The sequence below is a fragment of the Rattus rattus genome, chromosome 5 (assembly GCF_011064425.1).
Source record: "Rattus rattus isolate New Zealand chromosome 5, Rrattus_CSIRO_v1, whole genome shotgun sequence".
NCBI lineage: Eukaryota > Metazoa > Chordata > Mammalia > Rodentia > Muridae > Rattus > Rattus rattus.
The window spans coordinates 20455085-20479642 of NC_046158.1; the positions used below are offsets into that span (position 1 = coordinate 20455085).

At 38.6% G+C, this 24558-nt stretch overlaps 1 non-coding gene across 1 annotated transcript; it reads left to right on the forward strand.

Annotated features, from left to right (window-relative positions):
* The first annotated feature begins 18268 nt into the window (after positions 1-18268).
* On the forward strand, positions 18269-18397 carry LOC116902594. Its single transcript, XR_004388184.1, has one exon. It is a non-coding gene; the product is annotated as a small nucleolar RNA SNORA17 (small nucleolar RNA).
* Positions 18398-24558: the final 6161 nt, after the last annotated feature.

Below are 24558 nucleotides of genomic sequence, written 5' to 3' on the forward strand. Positions count from 1 at the left end.
CACTGTCTCACATTTTAATTTTCACAAGTAATTTAAAATAGTACTTAATTATGATATCTGTCACTATTCATTTTTCTGCTTTAATATGCTACCTTGATAGATAACACTGATTATGTGTGATAAATGTTTAATAGCAGAAAATGAGTGTAGTTAGTTCTAAGCAATTCTTTATTTTAATGTGTTCAATAATAACAAGCTGTATTTTTCTTGTTATTTTCCTCTATTGTATTGTTTATGTCCTAAGGTTTTGTAAAAGTATTGAAATATCAGGAAATAATTTCTCTTGAATATAAACAGAAAAGATGGAAATGAGCATACACAGTCAAGATATTATACCAGGCCACTCTGTCACTTCACTCCTGATATTTCTAACTGCAAACTCTTCCTTATGTGTTGCTTTTCTGGCTTGCTTGTACCTGTGGTTTGTATTGGGGGATTCATGGTTCTGTGCTAGGAAATGTGGTCAAATCTGGGCCAGTTCCATTTGCGAGGATAAATAGGTCTTACTGACAAGCAAGTCAGCCGCAGACTTCTGGAAAGAACTTGTACTCCAAAGAAACTCTAAGGAATATTTTTAAAAGGATTAGGCACTCTGCTACCTTCTTTGAACAGTTTCATTAGCCTATTTCCCCACTTGGTACACATAGTCATACAGACAGACACAAACATACACATGCGCACCCACGTACAACCTGTACATGTAAATGTAGATCAAGATTACAGCCCTTTCCTAGCATTTGCAGAGCACTGGGTTCAATCTTCTGTACTGAAGAATAATAAGAAATGATCATTCTTAAGTTATGTATAATATTTGAGTATTAAGATCATTCTTATCTAATAGCACCCCACAAACATATCATTGAAACTCCCAGCTCATTTGATTTTTCCTGGTTCACTCATTTCCTATACCCTGTTATTCCTCTGTATACTCTCTCTCCTTCCTTGAAATCACCTCCCCGTGACTAATTTTTTGATTACTTGACCTTATAGGTATTTTCTATCCAACAGATTTCCCTGATTATTCAAAGTTAACATTCACAACTAAGAAAAGGTATTGGTTACTTCTCCTGAAGTGATTGTTTCCAATTACATTAATTTGGTTTTGCACACCCCTAAGTCTGACAGTTTGTATCTCTGTTTAAGTAAATGATAAAGAGAATGAATGATTCATACTATTCTCCACTCTGTCCCTGTCCCCTGTTTAAAGCAACTGTTTGTTATAGTGACTTATTACTGAGCCATCCTTGCAGCAGAGACAATTCATGGTTGTGGCACAAGATCTAATTTGCTGTTTCTTTGTAAGTCCTCATTTCTCCTCTTCATAGGAGGAAGTGTCCCCTTGAAGTTATACTATGTCGTCACAGGCTCATGACTAAGACTAGCTTCATGGACTTGGGCTAGTGCTCAGGCTTTCCTGTGCAAATGGGGACTTGCATTTAGGGTTTCATGATTTCAAAGCATATCTTGATGTGAATAGTAATTTCCTCTGAAATTGGTTTTTGTTAGTCAGCTCTCACTAGACAGTAAAGTCTGTGCTTCAGTTCCAGAGAACATTAGCCTTGGCATCTCACTATATCTTCGCTACCCTTGTCTACGTTCTTAGGTCCTTATTCTTGTTTTAGACATACACTGATTCAAGGTATTTATAATTTTCTCTCCACAGAGAGTTCAGTTCACATTGGCTGGCGTTCCCAGTGATCTGATAGGCCCTCTGAACAATGAAGGAGACTCATTCATCTCCATAAATTTGAAATGCATATCAAATTGTGGTTGAAGGGGGCAACTGTTAAAATTAATAAGCATTCTCAATATTTAAAATAGTCATATACATGGTATGATAGCTCATAATGATTATAAATTTGAAGGGATCTAAAATCCTGCCTTTGAGCTTTCCAATGAGCAATTATATAGACTTGTTGACTTGTGGGAGGAAGACCCATTTGAAATGTTGGTGGCACCATTCTTCGAGTGGGACCATTCCCCTAGGCTACAAACAAAGAAACACAGCAATCAGTTCTCTTGGTCTCCTGACTGGATGACTTCCTGAAGCTTCCTCAGATAATTCCTATCGTGATGAATGTCTCCTCAAGCCGTCAACCCTAACAAACACCTGACAGATTAAGCTGATTTTGCTAGGTGTTTAGTGACAACACTAAGATAAATAATTAATGTTCATGGTCATGTATAGTTCATATATTCAGTCACAGGAAATGAAATAATAATAATGTTGTCTTGTAGAAAGTAAAATTGTTTTCCACTGTAAATTAGACAATTTTAGCTTTTCTATCACAAACACACAAACATTAATACATAAAATTTCCGGATAAGCCTTTCCAATTTAGATGATCAAGGAACATGGGAAATACATGTAGCAAGCAATATGTACATCAAGAAAACGTGATGAATTTTAGATACTTCCCACCTGAGAATTCAGCCACCTATTTGTGAGCATCAAGAAACATCTTGGCCTCTTTTCTCCTCTTACTGTCCTTCACCTTTCTTCTCAGCACCAAAATGATTAGAATAAAGCAGTGGAGATAACAACAGAAAAAGGAACTTCACAGTCTGCCTTCAGATTTTAGCAAGAAGCTCATGATAACTCTGCCTTTTAAGGAGAAGCTTTTAAACACACTGATGGGGACTTTCAAGTGTTTCCTCTTTCAAGAGTAACTGTTGTGAGTACTTTGTGATGTGACCATGTGACTTAGCCAGATAAAAGAAATGGCTCTGACAGGGAGTCATTGCCACTTCTGTACGCTTCCACTTTCTTTTGCCAGTTAGTTTTAAATTTAAAAACATCTCAGTGCCCCTCTATGCTAAGCACATGCTCTCCCACAGAGTCTACACTACTGGCTCCCACTTCCTTGGCATTTCAAAGAGTTTTGAGCTTTGAAGTTCTGAAATTTACCTACATCATGGCAGGGTGTATATTTACTTCTGTTTATTCTTCTCAGGATCCAATGAGATTCTGAAGTCTCATAAATTTTTAAAGCACCAGAAAATTCTAATTTAGTGTCATTTCGAATATTGCCTCTCTCCACTCTTATTCCCTACTCTGGCAATCCTACCAGACATCTGTGGCACTTCTCTATGTTCTTTTTAAAGTGTGATCAGCTGGTTTACACAGTTTTGATCTATTGTTTCTTACGTCTGCTGTCTGCTTTCTGGTTCATTTCAATGGCACTTTGTATCTTCAGCTTTTTCTTATCTGCAGCCTGTTCAATATTTATGTTTTAGCAATCCCGTGCTTTGTTCAGAAGTTATAATAACCTTCTTTGTGTTCTGTTTTTTTTCTCACTACTCTATCCTAGCATGACCTCCTCAGTGTAATCTTTTTATTCCACAACTGCTCCTCCCACTCTTACCCAGTCTCTCTCAGTTTTCCACTATAATGACTAAAAATCAGAGATTGGCAGAATATAGAAAAAGGAGAAAAAAACCCAAACCATAATTTAGTCTCATGGTTTCAGAGTTTTGAGCCCATGCCTGGTTGCTCACAATGTTTCAAGTTCTATGTTGAGGCAGCTCGTCATGGCAGGAACATATGCTGAAGCATCTCAGATAACTGTGGACAGGAAGCAAAGAAAGAGAAGAGGGAGAAATTGGATCCTAATATCCCTTCCGGGAGGATGTTTTTCATGACCTAAGGATCTTCTGCCTGCATGCATTCTGGAGTCCCCATTACCTACTAATGAGCTACATTTGGATGAAACTCTACCTACCAAACTGTAGCACACAACTATACAGGATTCTTTATAGTTTTACAGGAACCGCTTTAGAACCAATATATTTTGATTAACTCGTCTGGAATGTTCTTGCACTAGGTACATATTAGAAACGCTTCCTTGTTCTTTCAGTCTCATATGCTTCTGTGGTTTCTAATGTACTGCCGAGTTCACACCCTCCCCCAACCTCCTGTGCCTGTATTCCTAGCACATTTTATCATGGAACATATTTTGCTGTGCATCTGTCACTTACAACTAGGATACAAATCTGAGCAAAGAGAGAAAAGAGAGTTTGGTATCCTAAGCAACCAAAAAAAAAAAAAGTCTGATGTATTTGGCCCTTATATAATATTTGTTAAGTAAAATGGGTATCCATTGTTTATCTCAGATAAGGTTTTATTGTTGTGAAGAGGCCCAATGACCATGGCAACTATTACAAAGCAAAATCATTTAATTAATGCTACAGTGCTGTCATGCAGATTCAGAGGTTTGGTCTGTTATGACAAGAAGGATGTCAGTATGGAGGCAGACACAGCTCTGAAGAAGCTGAGAGCTTATGTTTGGATCTGCAGGCAGAGACAGCAGAAGGAGACTGTGATACACTGGCCAGACACGAACTTATAAGATGTCAACGCTTGCCTATTCAGTGACACACTTCCTTCAGCAAGGCCATAACTCCTAATAATAATGCTCCCTATGAGCAAGGCTTCAACACACATGAACTATGGATACCATTCCTATTTCAACCACCACATTGTTCCAAGCATACATCTCTTTCTTTAGTATTTAATTCTTTAAGGTGTCCATTTTCATGTCGTCTGGTAATTATACAAAATTTCTGAAAGTTCAGTGCTGATTTTTTTTTTGTTTTAAGTTATGTTTTTGGTGCATTGTAACTATACAAAGTGAAATTTTGGTCATACTACTGCCAATGATGCTATTAAATCATATGTTCATGTGTGTGTGGGGGGGGTGGATTGCAGTGTTACATTTGCTTACAGGGATTTTTCTAAAAGTCAAGGGCCTCTTCAAAGGAGCTTCACTATTGACAGAAGAGTGAGCCCTCGCTCATAGGACTGTTCTGTTAGCTTGCCAGCCCACTATTAAAATGTGAATTGTAGTCTAAATTCTTGACTATGGTTTCAAAGTGTCAGGCAGAGATTTTAGGGTGCTATTCTTTCTGTTTTGGTTGCTCAGGCACAAACAGATTAATCTCTCTGTAGACCTTTGATAGTGAAAAGGATGATTATATTCTATGCTTACTGGAAAGAAAGGGCTCTTAGGCAATAGTCTTCTTTCTTTGCTTGTTTTATATCTCCTACATATTCAAAGCCTGGTTTTTTAATCCCCATTTCCCCTAGCTTAGGGATATCCAAAAATATGCATTTAGTCATTATAACATAAAATTGATTTTGTGGAGAAATTGATAATAAAAGTCATTTGTATTAGAGTATTATTTGTATTACTGTTAGAAATCATACAACTACTAATTTTAAATCAAAGTTATAAAAATGAACTACAAATTTTGCTTTATAAATGTGTTTTTAGAAGATAAGTTCAAAATTAATATATTATTAGTGTCATTTTTATTTCATTCATTCTTTAAAAATGATTTTAATTGAAATATAATTGCAAATGTAAGGTGGAGATGTCCATAGATAAGGAGGAAGAAGGGAAATGCAAGAGATAGAAAGGTAGGTAAAATAATGTAGATTGTTCAAAAAGCCATAAGGACTCATACTATTTATGTAAAAAAAATTCCATAATCTGCATAACTCAGGGTATGAATAACCATATATAGTTTTAATAAAACTTTCTCATCTAAGATAATTGTGTTGCCTCCAAGAGCCAAAATCCATGTAACACAAACCTCAATAGATGCTCTCTTTTGAGTTATTATCCAGGGCTACAAGACTCCTAAAACATAGTCTTCTTCTCTTATCTTTGGTTACTCCATAGAGATGGACAAAAGACTCTGTTACTGAAGATACTTTCCCCTTCAAAAACAGTGCCCAGAGACCCCTCATTTAGAGCTGACCTGAATGTTCTCTCCCTGAGGTTGAGCTTTCATGACACCAAAAGACACCATGTAAACTTCTAAAAGAGGGAGACCATCAACAATCCTACCCAGTTATAATGCTTATGAACCTCATTGAGGACCAGAATAGCATGATAACTTTACAGGTAACAGAGTAGCACACGTAAGTTGGCAGTAACCAATGGTTCTCTAATCAGACCCATTCAATAAGAGTTATATCATGTCTTGTACTGAAAACTTAGCTAACTACTCAGGGCTAGTTAAGTAATGGCTATTGGAGGAGAATATAATACTACTAATTTATTATTGCATAATCTTTAACAGCTATCTAACATATAATCTATATTTATACTTAGATACACAGAAAAATAAAGTCTTTATCCCCCATCTAGGAAATTTCTCTTTGCAGCAAACCATTACAAAACTATGACCAATCAATGTGTATAGTTGTGGAGACCAGTCCCAATGGTACGTCTACATACTCTCGAACTTACAGCTCATGGAACACTACAGTAGATAGTGTGGAAGAGATAGAGAATTAGGGAGTTTGCTTGAGAGCATGTCTCCTAATATCATCAGAAACTATATTCATAAAGTCTCACCAACATGAACATCCAAATATGAACTGAAGAAGGTTATGGCAAAGTGATATTCAAAATTCTATGAGGACTCAACTCTCCTCAAGGAACAACAAGCAACTCAATAAAACTGAGAGCTGGAGTAGTGGCCTTCTCTGAGAAGAACACATCAGTCAGTTTTCTAATGTCAAAGGGTCACGTTTGAAAACATTAACACAAGTAGCATTACATGTTTTCAACAGGTTATATTTCTAAATATAACCTTCTCTGTCCTTCTTCATCTTTGCACATGAAATTCTCTAGTAGAATAATCACACTAGATTTGGGAAAAGTCATCACTGAAGTGTGACTTTAAACTAATGAACTACATCTGCAGTTGGCCGATCTCCATGTGAGGTCGGGCTGTGAGTGAGGCTTGCCATTACAACATAGTTTTAGAGAGAGCACAGTTTGACTCAGAATCCAAAGTCTGTTGGGAAAAACTGCTTCTGTTTATTTTTCATATGTTGTTTTCTAGCAGAAGCTGTAGTTTAAATTTATATAGTGCTAGTGATGACAGGCACTTTATTTTCAAGTAAGGCTAGGCCTTTGGTTTATGTGTGAAATTTCTGGCTTTTAAATTTTAAGAATTGTATTAGTTACTCCACAAGGAACTTGTTCTTATGGCAAAAAACAAAAAAGTTTGAAAGATGGAAGTTGAGATAAACGTACTTACTTTACCTCACAGTGAAACGGTAAGGAAGAGGCAGTCAATCAGGCTGTATGCATTTAGGAAGCAGAGACCAACAGACATGGCAGCTCTGCTTTTTCTCTTCTATTGTCTGAAGACCCAGCCTGTGGCAAGGGGCTGCCAATATTTGCAATGAATACTGTATCCCAGAGGTGTCCAGGGTTTTGTCCCCATGGTAATTCTAATCCTGTAAGTTGGAAATCAAGCTTAAACCTCACAACTCCTTACCAAATTTCTAAAGTATGCCTATAAACTAATACATATCTGTCTGATGTAAAGGTCAATACTGATTGACGTAAGTTTGAAGTCTACAAGTGTCAATTTTCTCAAAGCTATGAAGCAAAATTGAGTGTGCTCACAGGGATGATTGTGACTCAAAACTAGAATATGCTTAATACATCAAAATACCATTACATAACCCAAATGTGTTCAGAATGGAGAAGATATGAGTAACAAAGTACATGCTCCAAGTTTATGTCCCTTTATCCATAAAATAGACAGTTAGGCCATGGCTTAGAATTTATTCATCATTACTTTATATACGTGTCTGCAAATTTTTTAGCTTTTCCTTCTCTGAGTAGATTTAAATTGGGTTCTGTCTGTGAGAAGTCGGCGGAGTGTTGCTAGAGGAAACTGCAAGGATAAAAATGAGAAGTGACAGTCCTGATAGGAAAAGACAGAAAAATAAATTGCCAAAGCAGTTTTAAGAATCCTGACTATTACAGCAGTGTGGTGTTTCTTGGTGTCACTTTGTGCAATTTGGAGGCCTAGGGTATCATTGTTATAATGTTCTACAACCACCATGTACTCCTACCATCTGCCCATTAAGAATACTCCACATTATAATCTATTAAAGTGACAATAAAATATGAGTTTATTTTCAAAATCTCTGGGCCTTCTTAGAATATAGTCAGCCAAGATGGACCAGGAGCTGGAAGCACTGATATGTATTTGTATTTGAGAGTAGCTACTGTCCTTATAGAGTACCTCATCCTACTGGTATACCTGCGCCATACCTCAGACAGCACTTTGTGGGGAATAGTTGAGGGGAATCAGAGATGAAATTACTTATCAGTGTAGGATGTTAGTGTATTGTGACTCCTCTTTGTGGCTAGATATATGATGTTATATATATATATATAATATATATATATATGGTAGGAGTACTATATATATATATATAGTGTCAGAGTATATTCATTGATGAACAAATGACGTAAATACCCTAAGCAGACAGGTTTTGGAAGCAACACTTGGCACCGCTGGTGGCACTGATAAACACACACTGTTAATATTATCGACTCTACATTTGTGAAAGGAAAGTTGAAATTGGAAACTGACTAGACCACTATTTTACATGCATAGAGCATCAACTAGCTAAAGACTAAACACTTTAGTCTCCGTAAACATTATATATTAGTCAAAATTGATATAACTTTGGTGTTTCACATATCTTTTCCTATAAGATCATATAATATGGCCAAGCCCTGACAGTTTCTTAGTGACAGGGGAATTATAAGCACTTGACAAATCACTTTTCCAAAGCTATGGTGAATTCTCCAAGTTAATAAGATCCCATGGGGGATTAAGAAATCAGCTATGAGTCATCTCCCCATACTTTTTTTTAATAGGTTATATTTTCTGATCCTACTAGAGACATCTACTTGAGGAGAACTTGTAATTGGAATAAACTTCTTCAAAAGTGAGTTAACCTTCAGAAGGTAGTTTATTTTTAAGCAATATTTGCACTGTGTTCAGTGGTTGAAAATTTGTTGTCAAGCAATCATGAACAAATATTGACTAACTGAATTGTATCACATTGAAAATCTTTTACAAGATCAAATTTCTGAGAAATGCAAACTCCTCTAAAATGTGCCAAATTAACCTTTCTATGCTAATGAACTAGATAATGATATTATATTCAATTAATATACAAATAAAAATTTTATATATTATAAAATATATAATTTAATTTTCTATTAGTGTAATAAATATATAGGAAGCATACATATGCATAGGTATATGTTTATTTAACCCTGAAATGTTTAAATGACTTGTACTTATTTGAGTAATAGCTCAACCAATCAAAGTTTCTCTATTCAGAAACAAGCATTGGCTCAAAATCTAGACAACTGAGTTTTATATTCCACTCTCTCTGTAACCCAGATGATCTTTGGGCTTAATCCCATGAGAGCACTGTTCTTCCATTTGTGAAGAAAATACCTCTTTCCGTTGATGATGGTCTGTTTTATCTCTAGCATTTTATGATTGATGAGAGGGAAACCTCCTTGTCCATCTTTCTCACTTAACAGATTAAAAAAATTAAATATGAAAACACAGAGAGTTGAAATTATCAGCTTAAGATCATGTAACTAATTTGTGTCAAAAATAAAGCTAATCTCATGCATCTTGCTCCTGACTTTACTGTGTTTTACCCCATAGTGATTCTGTCACAGAATGTGTGAATGTAAAGATCCTTCAGGGAACAGTTTTCAGGTACTGACCCAGAAAGCCTAGTGATTTGGGGAAGAGCTGTCCCGTGTGGGTGTGCTGGCACTTTAAGGAATATATTTCCCCAGTTATGTCAAAGGATCAATTATTCACATTGTATGAGTATTGTATAAGTCAATTAGAACAGAGAGTAAAACAATTTCTAGGAAAAATTATTTGAAATGCTTTTACTTCTCAATCACTTGTACAAAATGACATTCCAGTTCAAAAAGTCCTGAAAGTCTTCTTGCTCCATCACAATCCCCCCTGAAATAGCACCTTTACCTTCAGTTTGAAAGTGGGAGCTGAGGGGGTTGGGGATTTAGCTCAGTGGTAGAGCACTTGCCTAGCAAGCGCAAGGCCCTGGGTTTGGTCCTCAGCTCCGGAAAAAAAAAAAAAAAAAGAAAGTGGAAGCTGTGTGCTGATTTTATAAATTCGCCTGAGGGCCCTGAAATTCTAAATACTGTCATTGGCCAGGTAACTGAACAATATTGTGTTAAGAAAGGCTTCAATATAGAACCAGTATTTCACTTTTTTCTTAAAGAGCTATAGCTTGTTTTACTAGAACTAATAAAATATTGTGTCTAAAATATAGCAGACAGAAAAACAAGAGTACAAATAGTAGACTTCATCATTCCTGACTGACTTCTGACTTTAAAGTATTCTCATGGACCGTAGCTACCCTTCATAACTACACATAGAACATATTGCTGGAGATGCCACACCCTTTGGCTATAAGACATTAAAACTTCAATTTCAAATCCACTAGGAAGTTTTTTTTACACTGACTAGCTTTTATGGTTCATGTGGATGCTATGCTGACTGCTGGGGAGAAGCAAAAACAAAGGAATAAACAAACAAACAAACAAAAAACAGAAAACAAGGAACAAAGACAACAACAGCAAGAAAATTAATCATTGTTTCCAGTGCTATACTCTGCATATGACAATCCAGACTTTGTCAGGTAAGATGGACCTACTGGTTTAATAGATGCATGACCATTAGAGGGTAACGAAACACTTTCTGATTGGATCTTAGGCTTGCTACTCTGGAGGGATTTTCACTTCCAATCCAGTAAACCTGGTTAAAATGTAGGATGATGTCACAGGTGAGGCAGGTACAGGATAGAAGGAGGCCTGTCATTGGAGGAGAAGGAAGGATGGGCGGGAGAGAAGTTTGAAGGAAGAGGAGGAGACTGGGCGATAGAGGAGGAGAGGGGTTGAGAAGCCGTGGCAGGACAAGATGGCAGGTGATGTTGAGATTCTGCTCTGTGTATTTACAGGTTGTTATTAATGTTCTCAAGGGATGGATAGTACCGGGCATTGTATGTTTAAGTGGGCAATTATATCTTACCAATTGGATCTAAGATTATTGTGTTGTGTGTTCTTTTATGTGAGGGTTTGAGTGTAGGAAAGTGTGCGGCTGGTATGTGTTTCTGCCAAGATAATCTAGCAGATATCTGGGCACCGCGGTACATAGCTAGTGGGGTAAAAGACACCGTTACTCTTTATTATTGTTATATTTTTACAACAACATTAAAATCCTATGGCTAAGGAGTTCAAAGGTCATAAGGTCAAAGTTGAAGTTGTTATTTGACTCCATAGTACTATTTCTAACTGCCCACAGGACAGATTGAGCTCAGGTATAGTCAGAGATATTTTTCTCTGCAGTGGGCAGCAGTCAATGCAATGCTGCCTAATGAAACAAAATGCTAAGAACGAGGTACTCATTACTCAGTCACAAATCAGAAATTTCTTTCAGCCCTCTGATGTTTTCTGCACATGGTGTTGCTGTTGCTGAGATGAAGCTACAACAGCTGTGGTTCCCAGCACAGGATCAAAACATCCAAAACTCCTGCATAGATCAGGACGAGCTAAGTGATATTTCACCCTCTCTTTAAGGCAAGCCTAATCCACACTAGTTATTATAATTGTCTACTTCATGATGTATAAGTCTTCAATAGGTAGCAAAGGGATTTCCTATCAGAGGAAATTCTGTCAAATAAAATGAATTCTTTGTAAAGTAAATTTTAATGAAAAGGTTACAATATTTCTTTAGTGCTTTTTTTTAATTGCATGGAAAAGTATCCTTCTAGTCCATTCATTATAAAGTACAATGACTGAAGCAATTGTTTCCATCACAGGGGTAGTGACCAGAGCCATTCTCAATACTGATGTACATTATACCTGTACACCATGAAGTCACAATGTACAAGTCAATGTTGACTCCACTTTGATGTATTTCCTTCAAAACGTCTTAGTTATTTCTCTCGAAATACTGGGATATATTTTGGAGCTCTATTACGTCTCATTTTAGCATAATTTGTTCCTATCTAATCTTTCCTATAAGGATGATGAACATCTGAAAGTGATTAGATAGAACAGAGTAGGGGAACGAGGCACAGAGCACCATTTCACATTGTCTGATGCCCACTGATGGAGCAAGTTTTCCTGTTTCCTTGGCTATGCTTCCTGTGAGTTTGCTTTTCTGTACATGCAGTCCTGTAACTAGGCAGAACACTGGCAACTATGGCAACACTGCCCTTCTCAAAGAAAAGGGATAGAATTCAGTAACCCCTGGATCCTGTGACATAGCCCAGTCCTGGAGTGAGAAGTGACTGTGTCCTTTACTGTCTGTTGTAAACTCCATGGTCTGTTTCTTCCAATATCCACCTCAGAATGATTTCACCGAATGGAAAAGTGTAGAAGCTATTTAGAGAGGTCCACCAAATGAGAAATTCTGTGAACTCAGGAGAGTTAAGTAATGAGCTGGGCCAAACCACCACAGCAATTGTTCAGCTCACACCCAGAGCTGTGCAATATCCACTTGCAGAAACAATTTCCAAACAGGAAAAGAGGCTCACTGTCTTTGTCACAGTGTGCTCCTCTATGAAAAGATTTCTTTAAAAATCAGCAGTTGTTGTATCTGGAATTATGGGGGAAACATACACACAGAATGAATGAAATTAGAGCCAAGTGTCTGATTTTCAGAGTCAAGGAATTTCTCAGACGATGCTTTGAAGAAGCTGAGGCTATTTTTTTGTTTGTTTTGTTTTGTTTTTTCCATCATCGCTGATCTTTTTTTCTTTGCCTTATTTCTTGTAGCTTTGTACTCAGCTTGTGTAGCTGTGGTCAAATACTTTTTGAGTCAGGAGGATGGACAATAGTGTTATCTTTTGGTCTATTCTAGCAGTGGACGGAGTGTGAAGCTGCAGGTCTCAGTTATTCCCCCCAACCCCCACCTTTTCTCATAGATTAGTCTTCCTGCCATGCTGTTCACACAATGAGCTCGTTCTGGAATACCTCTCAAGTCTTCAGCTGTTTGTCTGGAGAAATCCCCTGTCACACTGAGAACTCTAGCCTAGTAGTTAGCAATCTGTGAAAAGCCTGGTCATCCTGGGTCCAGCTGTTTCATTTTATATGGAGAGACATTGTAGAAGGTATCCTGGGATTCCTCTTGGTTCCCATCCCATGGTGATGACTTTCTAAACGTTATGGTTTGAATGAAGACTTTTGCCATGATCCCTCCTCACCTGTGGGCTTCGGTAGTAATTTACAAATTGTCTGTTAATGTCATTTCACACACGTTTTTTTTCTTTAGCTGGTGATATGCATATTTCCTCAAGAACTAGTTGTGGCCACCCTGGCATCTTTGTCCACAGCAGGTTCTTCAGTAGACATAATGAAGGCCTTTACCACATTGTCCTCTAGAAAGTGAAACTAGCTTCATGTCTTGCCTCATAGTCATGTGAAATTGACTATGAAGTGTAACCGCTTTGAACTCCAGTTATTATTACTTGATATACTACCAAAGGAAAAGAATAACACCTATTCTGCATTACTAAGAGAATGAAGAAAAATTATTAAAGAAATTTAAGACGTTTTTGAAATTCTGTGTATATAACAGGTAAGATAATGATCACGCATAAACATTAACAGTTTACTCTCAACACTTTGCTTCTATTACAACTAATCCTGTCAAAATCCCCGAGTCTAAGAAAATAGTCTCCACTGTAGGGCTACTTATTCTTACAGTCTTTCAATTGCTTGGCAGGGATCTGGGTCATTTAGTCTTTATCATTTCATGGAGCATTAATGTCTCAACTCCCCAGAGAACCTTGGTTATTGTAGAAAATATTTAATCCCAATCTAGAGTTTCTACTCCCCCTTTGACCACTTAGTTCCATGGTAAAGGACACACAAAAAAAATATATTTATAATAAGCCTTAATCACCACAAAAGCTGGGCAGAAATCTATTCTCTATGTTATTATGTATATTTTCCAGCCAATAATCCCATTATATAATGTGCCATATTTCGCCTCGGCTTCTCTTAACTCCAATTAGCCAATCTCCATGGCCACTGTTTTAAAATTCTTACCCCACAGAGGATTCTCCTCTCTATACTTACCTACCTTGTGGTTCTCTTCTGACCCCAAGTCCAGAAAGCCTAAAACCTGCCTATGTCTTTTCTGTCAAGCTATTGGCCATCCATATTCACCAATCAAGGATAATCTGGGGTGCGAGGCAGGGATACATCGCCTGGGTCTACATGTGATCTCTAGGAACAACTAATATTTAGCTTAGCAAAAGGCCACACCTCAACATTGAATGCTCCTAAATGACTTAGCCCAGGGAGTCTCTCATAGCTTAGAATTCACACTCTTCTTTCTAGTTTGAACTACCAACACATACATCAGTGGTGCAGAGTTGAAATCCTTTCCATCAGAAGTCATTTCTCATAGGGTCAAGTCCAGGCACTGGCTGACTTTGGAGTAAGAATATGAGGAGAAGCCTTAATGCTGTCAGGCTGTCTTTGTTCTGCAGCTGATAGGTACAGCTGATAGGTAATCTCATTATAGTCTATATGTGTACCCCATGGGCCTGGCCACTTTACATTGGCATAGCAGAAGCAGATAACAGCATCACAGTGTTTCATAGATATTGACATAATGTGAAGAAGACAAGTAACTTCCCTTCTATCAGGGGACTCAGCATTCAGCTGCTTAGAGTTTATTAAATGCAGCAGAACTGAGGGAAGGTTACTGAACTCATTCAGGCACCATGTGAGGTTTGGGTTAAAGACCTTATATTGAATCTCAGAGTCCTTTTCATATCACCTTCAATCTAAATACAAACATGAGTGCATGCTCAAAAGATGCTCACTAATTTTGCATCTTAAAATTAATTATCCTAGATATTAATGATACATTTTGGATGCCCTTTCCTTATGTGGAATATGTTTATATGAGTGAGAAGAGAAATCCTTTCTCTTTGTCTATGAAATTGGTTTAGTGTTTCCTAAAGTACAAAAAAAAGATTATTATTATGCAGAATGGAGGCTGGAGTGTGTAGTCAAAGAGATATGGTGAGACGAGCTACTGTCTGTTATAGTGAGTTGATCTCCTAGCAGTGGTATGTAGAATACTGACTAGTACTCTTTCAGCACAGACACTGTCTTAGTCAGGGTTTTATTGCTATGAAGAGATACCATGACCAAGGCAACATTTTTAAAGGATACATTTAATTTAGACTGGCTTACAGTTTTAGAGGTTCAGTTATTCAGTTAGAGGTTATTATCACCATGGTGGAAATAATGACAACATCTAGGCAGACGTGCTGATAAAGAAGTTGTACATCTTGATTTGAAGGCAACCAGAAGAAAACTCTCTTACACAATGGGTAGAGTCTGGGCATAGGAAGAGACCTCCAAAGCCCATACCCACAATGACACACTTCTTCCAACAAGGCCACACTTCCTAATAGTTCCACTCCCTGTGGACCAAACATATTCAAACCACTGCTGTCACTGAAACAGGCATTGAATTCTCATTATAGATGGTCGTGAGCCACTATGTAGTTGCTGCGAATTGAACTCAGGGCCTCTGGAAGAGCAGTCAGGTGCTCTTAACCACTGAGCCATCTCTCCAGGCCTGGCATTGAGTTCTCAATCTGTCTCTACATTGGCAGGTAGAGTGGTTTCAGGAAAAGGATCCTTTAGTTAGTGTCTGAGAAGAGCTGGGTGTACAACAAAGCCTGAGTGAAGAGAGTGGGCACTAGACTTGTTGACAGACCTCTTTTCCAGCAGGTAGAAAAAATGCAGAAAATCAGTCTTTTAGATAGTGCCTGAGGTAAGCTAGGCTGAAGATAGCAGAGCCTCCAAAGTGAGCAGAATTCTAGGTCGACCTTCATTTCCCATCTGACTGACTAAGACAGAAGGTTCAGGATGTACCAATGCACCAATCTTTACTTGAGCATTGTCAGATATTTGTGTCTGGCGAGTCATTTCAATCTCTTCATTCTTGCTTCCTAATTGTAAGATGGAGGGAATAATCAGAACTTCATATGCTTAGGTAGATTTGAGCAAAACACACACACACACACACACACACACACACACACAAACACACACACACACACACACACACTCTCTCTCTCTCTCTCTCTCTCTCTCTCTCTCTCTCTCTCTCTCTACTCAGAACCTAGGAAATATGTGTAACTGATGACAAGAAACACAGAGAGATTTGAGAAAAGTTCGATCCTTGAGGTTGGGGATTTAACTCAGTGGTAGAGCGCTTGCCTAGCATGCGCAAGGCCCTGGGTTCGGTCCCCAGCTCCGAAAAAAAGAAAAAAGAGGAAAAAAAAAGTTCGGTCCTCATTCATTTTTTCAATTAAACTAAACACTTGTATCTAAGAAGTATCTAATGGCTGCCAGCTACCACAAGGAAGGCATTGTCAAGCATTGCAAAAGCAATAATGTGATTTTATAAGCATTTCTTTAATAAAGAATGGCAGTTTGGTAGAGAAGATGAACTCAGTTCTGGAGGCCACTGCAGAGGTTGCCTGACAAATACCAGTGAGCAGACTACTTTATACCAGTCTAAAAAGTAAATGTTGATAGGCAATCTTTTCAAGGAAACTCCTAAGATCATCTGACCTTCTGACTGCATATGCGTTTTTAATGTCAAGGGAAACAGATATTTCAAGGTAAAGAATAGAATTAACTTACTGTTGACTTTCTTTTCTTTATTAAGCAAAATGACATTGAGAGAATTCTACTTAAGAATAAATCAAAAGCAAGCATTTTTATCTAAGGAAATATATTCATTTTGTATATGACTTTAAAACTATCATTTCTGCTATCACTTACATTCATTTCTTTGAAGACTAAGCAACATTTTAAATTAATTTTACAGTTTCCTTCTATTTGAAACAAAATAATTTTTAATACAGATGGAATAATTTTTTTCTTTGTAAGGAAGATAAGTACACTGAAGACTAATATTGAAGACATAGTATTGAAGACTGCACCTAGGCTATGGCTAAGCTGATTAGCATGTAATGAGTATGTTTTGGAAGTAGAACTTGATAGTCTCAAAGTACTTTCCATTTTAATGGCCCAAAGGTTTTAGAATAGGAATACAATGTAGGTTGGAGAACTTGTTGCTGATGAACAGACTTATGATGGCAAAATGATAACATGCTTAGTTAGTATCCCTTATAATAGAGTAAAGATAAATTGGTTTAGAATTTTTAAGTGTGCATGCAAAACAAACAGCATCAGCCTTACCTGACTACCTGTTAGGCATGTGGTTTCTAAGCATACACCCAAGCCAGTAGCTGCATAGTGAGAAACTCTGGGCTGAAAAACCCAGCGATGTGTTCTTGATATGATGTGTTCTGCTTATTGAAGCTTCACAAGAAAGAATTTTTGGAAGAAGTGATATAATATAACTGACTATAAATTTGTTAGAGAATGTGTCTCCAATTATTAGCTCTCATGAAAGTAATTTTGAAAATAACTTTGGCCTACTAAGTAATTATGAATCATTAAAGAGGAAAAGAAAATGCAAAATTTCACTTTAAAAGAAGTTTTCTATAGTAGGAGAAATGTGGCTAGTGATTGATCTTTACAAACTTTTGAGTTACTTGGCTACTTTTATGTTGAAGCCAAACAGCTATATATAAAGCCAATATAACAGATATATAAATTTGCCATTTTCTATGCAACAAACTGTTGGGGTCTACCTTGAAATTTTAAGAACCAAGCAGTAGTACTTGCAGTGTTACCTGGACAACTGGTGATTGGCCTTATTTGACCTCTCTTTATACACTGTATTAGTCATTATGTTAAAAAATGTATATTCATTGCTTTAACGAGGTGCCAGAGGCAGGCTACTGGAAAGACAAGGCACTTACTTAACCCATAGTTTTAGATGCTCAGGAGCCTGCCATTAGCACTGGCTCAGCTCTGAGTGGTCACTGCTGAGTGTGTTTCCTCATTCCAGATGGCAATGGTGGCAACAGGTTCAGCAGCCATCAAAAGCATAGAAACCTAACTAGAGTCGGTCAAAATGCCCCCACCTAGTTTGAGCATAGGGCACTAATTAAATCACTAGAGACCTTTCAGTTTTCCTCACCTCCCAAGGAGCCACAACTGCATCACCACCACCACACCGAGAGCCATACTGACAAGAACGATACAAATCTACAGTGAGAACCCAATATCTGAACCACAGTACACATAGCAGATGATAAGGTAAGGGGTTGACTGATGACCAGACTCTGGTCACACTTACCTTCCCAGTGAGAGTCTTCCTACAGAGATTTTTGAGTTGACTCCTACACACTCAGTGTGAATTGGAAGAGAAATTAGGAATTATGTGGATAAGGCTGAAAAGGCCATAAGTACTTAAAACTAGAAAATGACCTACCCCTAGAAGTCTTGCAGGTGTGGCTGCTGTGTCACATGCGTGCCAGTAGGTGGCAAAGGAGAGACAGACTATGTCTATGCTTGTTCTGTCCTAGGATCATCTGGACAATTAGTAGCCCAACAGTCCTTGAAAAAAATCTAGCATCAATCAACCACCAGCCCAGTGCCAGGGGGCTCTGACTGGGATCTAACTTGAGATGACCACCAGTCTCCACATTGGCGCCACATAGGCTCCCATGGCTTCCAGGACTGGGAGCAAGCCAGAGACTCAAGAACCCCGCCTGGCATTTAGGGTCCAGGTCAGGAGTGAGAACTTCGGCAGGTTGGGCAAGGAAGGAGCAAGCCCAAGATGATCACCAGACTGACACCATGGGGTCTGGACAGAGAGCCAATCTGAGATGACCACAAGTTGGGCACTGAGCCGGCCTGGAAATGCATATATGAGCAGGGGACACCACTCCTGAAAACATTCCAGAGACTGAACATTCAGAGACCCCAAATGCCTCAAGAGGAAATGATGAAATGAAAAAGAATCAGAAGGATGTGGGCACAATGAAGAGAGGCAAAACTAGAGGACTGAAGGTAGCGAGGAACAGCCTCATGGAAGTCATTGTTGATGACTCGTGGAACCATGGCAGTGTCCTGGTTAGGTCTGCAACCAGGGTACATGTCTGGGTCTGTGGCTCTGAAGCAGTAGGGGTCTGCTACCACCAAAGGCTAGGGTAACATCTCTGGTCTAGGCTGCTGACCTAGAATATGTTAGTATCTGATGACTGCGAAAACTGGGCCTACCTCTCACCGGGTAGGATGGGGGAGCTGGCCTTGGAGACGTGATAGCAGGTGAGCTGCCCTGGTCCATGGCCAACTGTAATACTTAGAATAGCGGCTCCACACATTGCAGAGGTACAGGTAGCAGACAGAGTATGCAAGTGTGGGAGACCTATCCCTATTACTCATTTCCCTTATGACAGTGTGGACAAGGGGGAGATATGCTCTTTCCCATTGACCCTCACCTTCTGCTCACCCACCTGTATGCTATGTAATTGCATCATCGTGAGAGAGAGAGCCCCTCTTCTCCCTTTTGCCCTTGCTTCCTACAGCAAGCAGGATAGTTGACCTGACAGGGTAATGAAAGGTAGAGAGCTGGCTCTGCTCTGCCCCTCTCCTGCTGCAGTACTTAGGAGAGCAGGCCTAACACCTCACCTGGACAGCACAGTAGATCTAACCCTGATGATAGGGACACTGGTGAGCCAGTCCTGGGGATGAGATTGTAGTTGAGATGGCCCCACCATTTGTCTGTCATTCAGTGACATGGACGAAGGAGAGCTATCACTACCCTCTTGCCCATTGATGCTGGTGGCAGAAGGAGAGGTGGCCTTGAGATCATGAGAGCGAGAGTGAGTCGTCTCGCACCTACTGTGGCACTTGAGAGAGAAGGACTGCTCTTTGCCTGGGCAGAGGTGGCCCCGGATATGGACTTTGGAGCTCAGCCAGACCCAAGGATATGAATGTGGGAGAGCCAACCCTGCCTCTTGTCTGCTGGGCAGTGGCATGGATGCGGGAGAGATGGCCCTCCTCCCCTATCTTGTCCCTCAGCATCTATAGCAGCCCAGAGAGCTGACCCTGGGTCATGAGACTGAGACTGCTTTGTGGTGGGACTGCAATGTCCTTGAAAACTTTTGCTCCAAAAATTAGATCCGTAAAACAGCACACTGTGCTTAATTGAAGTCCCTTTTACCTTATATGAGAAATTGCATCAGGCCCTAAAGTTACTCATGATAATTACAAGAGTGGAAAATTAAAAAGCATTTGGGAATAAGATAGAGAGGCTGAATTGATATCTCCCCTGGGACAATTAGCACATATTCCCTTCTTGGGTTTCTTAATAGGACATAGAAAAGCAATACTGTGTGTATAGTGTCCCAGGAAGGGTTGGAAAGCAGGATTAAATATTCCATAGGTAGTTTTCTCTTAGGAAAGTGAAATGTGCTTTTCCTGTACATTTAATTAAGCTAGTTTGGATAACTTTTATGAAGTCACTCTAAATTTCTGTTTATATCTGTAGTGTTTATTCTCTATTCACCATCCTAACCTCCTCCCATACATTCAGGGGAATAAATTGGTTTAGATGAGAATACCAGTCAGCCAGGATGCCACGGTGCCGCAGTACACAACCTTTATATTATCTCTGCAAATTAGCAACATTAAAACACAAATTTTCTTGGATTTCAGACAATTACATAAAGAAGCATTGTATCACCTGCTAACCCCAAAAGTTGCATATATATATTTTAACCAAGTCAAATAATGTACAGTGCAGGCTAGAGTCCTGGGAAAGTGCAACCTGGTATGCACCCTGTAGGAAATTCTCCTGCTTACACTCATTTCCCCAGGTGAAACATAATATCATTTCTGCTGAGGGTGTCCGTAGTGTATCATTTCTCAAGGTCCTAAATCTAAGGTTGACTACCACTTTCCAAAACTCTCCACAATTGGAAAAGAACTTCAGGAACCATAGCTGCCCAAGAGCCCAACTGTGCGGGACAGCCCTGGGCATCATGGATTTCCAGAGCCGGTCTAGACAGGATCGTGCATAGAGCAGCAGTGATTCTGTCAGGCTGTCTGAGAGCAGCCAGCTCTTTCTGAGTTTCTTTTTCCTTCCTACATTTGATGATTTTAAACTCGGTTCACCAGAACAAAGCATGAGGAAGCATCTCAGCCTGTCAGCTACTAGATATTCCCAAAGGCATTCACCTTCTTTTAGCAGAGTGGATGATTCTAACAGAAGGCTGTGTTAACTCCAGTGTAAGCCCAAAGGAAATTACAATCTTATTGATAAGTCAACCGGAAATTTGGGCTTTGCTAAAATTTGACAATTTCTATCCAGAGATTTTATCATCATAACAATTACAACTTTACCATTTCTCTTCCCAAATAGGCAATTCCATATATAGTACAATAATGAATATTTTGGTATCTTCAGATATGTATTTTGTAACTAAAGGCTATAATGTTTTATCACATTGGTGCGTTAACTCATAATTTAGCAAATTGGAAACTTCGGAGGCATATAGAGCATCCTACGGAAGTTCCCTCCCATCTTGCTAGAAACACAGTTTGGCATTTAATATGATCTGCTTAACACTTGCCGCTCAGACCACAGCGTGCATTTTGTATGCCGAAGAAAAAGCAGAAACACTTGTGAAATAAGACAGAAATCTCTCTATTATACAGTCTCCACAGTGATTTTTACGTGACAAGAACACTGTAGGAATGACCATGTTGATGCTGGGCTCGTTTCTGTCTGGATTATCCAAAATCTTCAGCTTATTGTTATTAGCACAGTATGTGCTCCCTATTTTGAATTGAAATATATTATACTCCTCCATAACTTTTAAAGAAAATTTTAGACTTAAAATGGAGTGACAAAACACTGTTAAATATTTCTCTCTCTTTTCCCAGATTTGTGTTAATTATATTAAAAAAGAAACATAGTGTATGGTTGGTTATCAAATTAATCTCACTTCACCAGTAGGAATTAATATCCAAAACTTACAGAGGTTACAAGAGTTGTTATACTTTTCTCCTCTCAGTAACATCATCGTGATAGCTGGCTTTGATTTTCTAATTGATGGGACTTAGACTCACACAGAGAGCACATCTCTGAGAGTGTCTGTGAGAGCATTGTCAGAGGGAATTAACTAAGGGCATAGACCCACCCTCTCTAAACGGGTTTAAGCGATCTGCGGAAAAGCCTTGTCTCTTGTCCATCTTCTGTCCTCTTCTGAGCATATTTGTCTCTGAGGATTGTATCCTGCAGTAACTGATACTCAGCTATAAACCCCTGTTGGGTAAGCCAATGTAATAAGCCATTTTTTTTCATAATAAATACATCTACAGTCAATTTGTTCTGTTCCTCTAGAGAACTCTGCCTAATAATATAATTTAAAACTAACATAATCGAGGATCTAACCCACATAAGATCTGCTGAAGAGTTCAAACTACTGAGGGAAATTCTATCTAGTAAGCATCAAATTTCCAGAGTCCAGAATGAGTGTTTCAGGATTAGATGTAGGGGAGTGAAGGGCGTATATAGCCATAAGAATTGGGACATCAACCCACCCACAAACTTTTGATTCAAAATTTGTCTTGTCTGCAAGGAGTGCAGTCATGGGGGATGGAGTAGAGACTGGGGGAATGAGGAACCACTAGCTGGCCCATCTTGAGACCCATCGCATGGGCAAGCACCAGTTCCTAACACCAGTAATAATATTCTGCTACACTTGCAGACAGAAGTCTAGCATGACTGTCCTCTGAGAGGATACCCAGTAGTTGACTCAGATGGATACAGACACTGACAGCGAAACAGTAGATGGAGCTTGTGGAATAAAAGGAAGAATAGAAGGAGAAAGGATTGTAGTCCTTAAGAGATCAGGAGCTCGACAGGAAGACTACAGAGTCATCTATCTAACTTGGACCCTGTGGCTGTCAGAGACTAAACCACCAACTAAAGAACTTCCGGTGCTAGACCTGGGCCACTCCATACACATGTAGTAGATAAGCAGCTTGGTTTTCTTGTGGGTCCTGAACTCTAGCAGGAGCTATCACAAAAGCTGTTGCCTCTCCATAGGATATGTTATTGGAGCTGGACTGCCTTGTCTGGCCTCAGTAGAGGAGGATGCTCCTAGCCTCACAGAGACTTGAAATGCCTAAGTGGCAGGATTCCCAAGGGGTGCCCACATAGTCAGAGGGGAAGAGGAAAGGAATGGGGAAAGGATTGTGGAGGGGGTGACACGGAGGGGGAGTGAGGGGGAAGAAAAATAAATAGAAAATATTAATAATAAATTAAAAATAAAATTAAAAAAAGAGTAACATGGTCCAGAATGCAGCTCACATAAGATCTGGTTTTGAGTTCAAATTTCTGTAGTATATACTATCTAGTAATCATTTGTTCTAATTTTATCTTTGAAAAATATCAATTTTGTTCCATCTTCATAATCTTGACACTTTTGAAGTGTGTGGTTAGCCACATTTTAAAACGACACCCATTCTGCTTTTTTGTCGGTGCTTTGTTTGTTCATAAACTGGTATTTTATTACCCTTACGTTTTCAGAGTTAACCTTATTATTTCCAGAAATTTCTGTAACGTATGCAACAGGTGTCTTTGCCTCCCACACAAAGGATGTGCCTCTCATGGCAACACATTTATACATGTGCTCATATTTGCATATATTCATTGTGATACCCATCTTGATGATTTAGATCAGGCAGTGTTTCTTAAAACTAACTATGACAACGCTATTTTTTTTCTTTTTCTACTTGAGCCTACATGAATATCCTGTTTCACCCACTAGTTTTCACCCAGTAGTTTTAGTTTGCACCTAGGAATATATTGGATATAAATATTATGATGACCGATGGCTTTCTTATAGTCCCACTATTTCAACTATGTAGTTTAACCAGTATATATCAGTGAATATGTCCTTTCTGTTTAAGCTTTTAACCACTAATTTTAGTTTGCACCTAGGAACTTACTGGATATAAATAACATTATTAGGACAAATAGTTAGATTATAGTCCTTTTGTGTCAACTATGTAGTTTACTTCAGTGAATATATGAAATTTCTTTGTTTGATTAATTTATTATGTCCCTAATTATTAACCGTTAATTTCTGTTTACCAATTTGTTAGTTATATTTTACTAGAGCCCTTTAAAATATCCGCTACCATTATCTTCAATTCCTTTTCCCTTTCCTCAACTTCTGGCACTGTAAAATAGTACAGGCTTCCTCTCTAACTCTATCCCCCTGTCTCCTTTCCTTTTTTCCTCCTGAATCTTTCTAATATTTTTTGGAGCCAATTGGTTTTAAAATAGCATTTCAAAAACCAGTATCTAGTAACTTACTCTTTTTGTCCCTACTGCTATCAATGAACTCATTATAGAATTTCAATGAAAGCTATATTATTAGGCAAGTGTTCTTATAAAAAGATGACTATTATCCTAAATCTTGGGTATGGGCATGTTCTAATCTAGCACTTTCTGTTGAGAATTAACAGACATTGTGTTGTCGTGAAATTCTACTACCTGATATATCACACAAAACACTTAGACATCCTACTCAAAGATTCACAATATATTCTACTGGAGAAAATTTTGAAGAACTTAATAAGGAAAATAAACTTACTTGCCAAAAGTTTAGAAAAATTTTAACTCAGCAACATGGCTGCCCTAGCAAGGGATCACATACAAAGAACTTCTAGGTCAGTGTGATATTCCTGGAACAAC